The sequence below is a fragment of the Syngnathus leptorhynchus genome, unplaced genomic scaffold (genome assembly GCF_054491065.1).
Source record: "Syngnathus leptorhynchus isolate UIUO unplaced genomic scaffold, UIUO_Slep HiC_scaffold_491, whole genome shotgun sequence".
Classification (NCBI taxonomy): domain Eukaryota; kingdom Metazoa; phylum Chordata; class Actinopteri; order Syngnathiformes; family Syngnathidae; genus Syngnathus; species Syngnathus leptorhynchus.
This window is the reverse complement of record NW_028232411.1, coordinates 32,501-35,701: the sequence shown is the minus strand read 5'-3', so window position 1 is coordinate 35,701 and position 3,201 is coordinate 32,501.

Here is a 3,201-nt window from a genome sequence, read left to right as displayed (position 1 = left end):
GTCACTGTGGCGAAAAAGTGACTAAGTGTCAACTTTCGAAAAAACGGCTAAGTGTCAACTTTCGAAAAAACGGCTAAGTGTCAACTTTCGAAAAAACGGCTAAGTGTCAACTTTCGAAAAAACGACTAAGTGTCGCCTCTCTGAAAAAACGGCAAAGTGTCAACTTTCGAAAAAACGACTAAGTGTCAACTTTCGAAAAAACGACTAAGTGTCACCTCTCTGAAAAAATGGCAAAGTGTCAACTGCGAATGTGGTGGTGCATGGAAGGAAGTGGAGGACGGCCGCCTCCTTAAACACAGGCCGAAGAGGAGCGTCAGGGCCGGCTCCTTAAACACGGACCGAGTGTCGCCCTTAACACAGACCAAGCGGAGGACGGCCGCCTCCCTAAATACAGGCCGAACCGGAGCGCGAGGGCCGCTCCTTAAACACGGACCGAGTGTCGCCCTTAACACAGACCAAGGGGAGGACGGCCGCCTCCTTAAACACAGGCCGGAGAGGAGCGTCAGGGCCAGGCTCCTCAAACATGGACCGAGTGTCGCCCTTAACACAGACCAAGGGGAGGACGGCCGCCTCCTTAAACACAGGCCGGAGAGGAGCGTCAGGGCCAGGCTCCTCAAACATGGACCGAGTGTCGCCCTTAACACAGACCAAGGGGAGGACGGCCGCCTCCTTAAACACAGGCCGGAGAGGAGCGTCAGGGCCAGGCTCCTCAAACATGGACCGAGTGTCGCCCTTAACACGGACCAAGGGGAGGACGGCCGCCTCCTTAAACACAGGCCGGAGAGGAGCGTCAGGGCCAGGCTCCTCAAACATGGACCGAGTGTCGCCCTTAACACGGACCAAGGGGAGGACGGCCGCCTCCTTAAACACAGGCCGGAGAGGAGCGTCAGGGCCAGGCTCCTCAAACATGGACCGAGTGTCGCCCTTAACACGGACCAAGGGGAGGACGGCCGCCTCCTTAAACACAGGCCGGAGAGGAGCGTCAGGGCCAGGCTCCTCAAACATGGACCGAGTGTCGCCCTTAACACGGACCAAGGGGAGGACGGCCGCCTCCTTAAACACAGGCCGGAGAGGAGCGTCAGGGCCAGGCTCCTCAAACATGGACCGAGTGTCGCCCTTAACACGGACCAAGGGGAGGACGGCCGCCTCCTTAAACACAGGCCGGAGAGGAGCGTCAGGGCCAGGCTCCTCAAACATGGACCGAGTGTCGCCCTTAACACGGACCAAGGGGAGGACGGCCGCCTCCTTAAACACAGGCCGGAGAGGAGCGTCAGGGCCAGGCTCCTCAAACATGGACAGAGTGTCGCCCTTAACACAGACCAAGCGGAGGACGGCCGCCTCCCTAAATACAGGCCGAACCGGAGCGCGAGTGTCGCTCCTTAAACACGGACCGAGTGGAGGACGGCCGCCTCCTTAAACACAGGCCGAACAAAATGACACAAAGTGTCAACTGCGAATGTTGTCCATCCAAGGAAGGAGCGTGATGCCCGGCCGGCTCCTTAAACACAGGCCGAGAGTCGCCCCGGACGGTCCGCCTCGCGGCGCCCGTCTGCTCGGATAAAATGACACAAAGTGTCAACTACGAATGTTGTCCATCCAAGGAGGGAGCGTGATGCCCGGCCGGCTCCGAAAACACAGGCCGAGAGTCGCCCCGGACGGTCCGCCTCGCGGCGCCCGTCTGCTCGGATAAAATGACACAAAGTGTCAACTGCGAATGTTGTCCATCCAAGGAAGGAGCGTGATGCCCGGCCGGCTCCTTAAATACAGGCCGAGAGTCGCCCCGGACGGTCCGCCTCGCGGCGCCCGCCCGCTCGGATAAAATGACACAAAGTGTCAACTACGAATGTTGTCCATCCAAGGAAGGAGCGTGATGCCCGGCCGGCTCCTTAAACACAGGCCGAGAGTCGCCCCGGACGGTCGCCTCGCGGCGCCCGTCTGCTCGGATAAAATGACACAAAGTGTCAACTACGAATGTTGTCCATCCAAGGAGGGAGCGTGATGCCCGGCCGGCTCCGAAAACACAGGCCGAGAGTCGCCCCGGACGGTCCGCCTCGCGGCGCCCGTCCGCTCGGATAAAATGACACAAAGTGTCAACTACGAATGTTGTCCATCCAAGGAGGGAGCGTGAGGCCCGGCCGGCTCCGAAAACACAGGCCGAGAGTCGCCCCGGACGGTCCGCCTCTCGAGGCGCCCGCCCGCTCGGATAAAATGACACAAAGTGTCAACTACGAATGTTGTCCATCCAAGGAGGGAGCGTGATGCCCGGCCGGCTCCGAAAACACAGGCCGAGATTCGACCCCGGACGGGCCGTCTTCTCCCGGCGCCCGCCCGCGTACGCCCCCCATCCCCGGTCGCCCGTCTGCTCCCGGTGGGCCTCCGAGTACCCCCTCACCCAACTGACCGACTGGCACTCATGACCCGCCTTGGTAGGGCCTCCATCGGCCTCGGCTCGTCCGACGTCGGGTGGACGGTTCCTACCCACTGCGGGTCGCACTCTAGCGCCCCGGCCGCTGCGTGAGCGTGCGCTCCCCGCGCCGCCCCGCAGGCCCCGGCGCGACCGTACTGCGGCGAGACCGAGACGACCCGGTTTGGCATCCATCCCACCTAGCCACGATCCACGGAGGCCGAGCGAGCGGCTGAGTGTCGGGCGCCGCGCGTGCGAGCGTCCGCCGGCCGCGCCGGTCCTTCCGCGAATGTCGTTTCTCAAACCCTCCGGCTTGATAGCGGCGGCACCACGGGAAGCCGTCCACACACACCGTCCGACCTCTATCCGAAAAGCCTTCCCGACCAACCGCGGTCGCGGGGGCGTCTGTCGCTCCGCATCGGGGGGGCGTATGGCTTCCGCGCTACGCGCTGCGGGCTCGGGGGGGCCGCAACGGCTGAGTCTGACTCGGCCGGGGCGCAGCTTCCCTCCCGGCAGTCAGCAATAGTGCCGATCGCGCCTGCCACCAGCCCCCTCCCCGACGGGTTCGTCGGCGCCGGCTGGCCGCCGTCCGCCTTCGTTCCCCGAGGGTTCCCAACCAGCGCCGATCCAACTCCGCATCCTGGCCGCACGCAGTGCGTGCCTCGCGCGGGTAAGTCGCCGGCGCAGCGCCGCAGCTCCCGACCCCCGCGTACGGGAATAGTTGAGGGCCTCAGCGGGCCGCACCGACCGAGTCCGACTCGGGCCGGGGCGCAGATTCCCGCTTGGGTGACCGAACG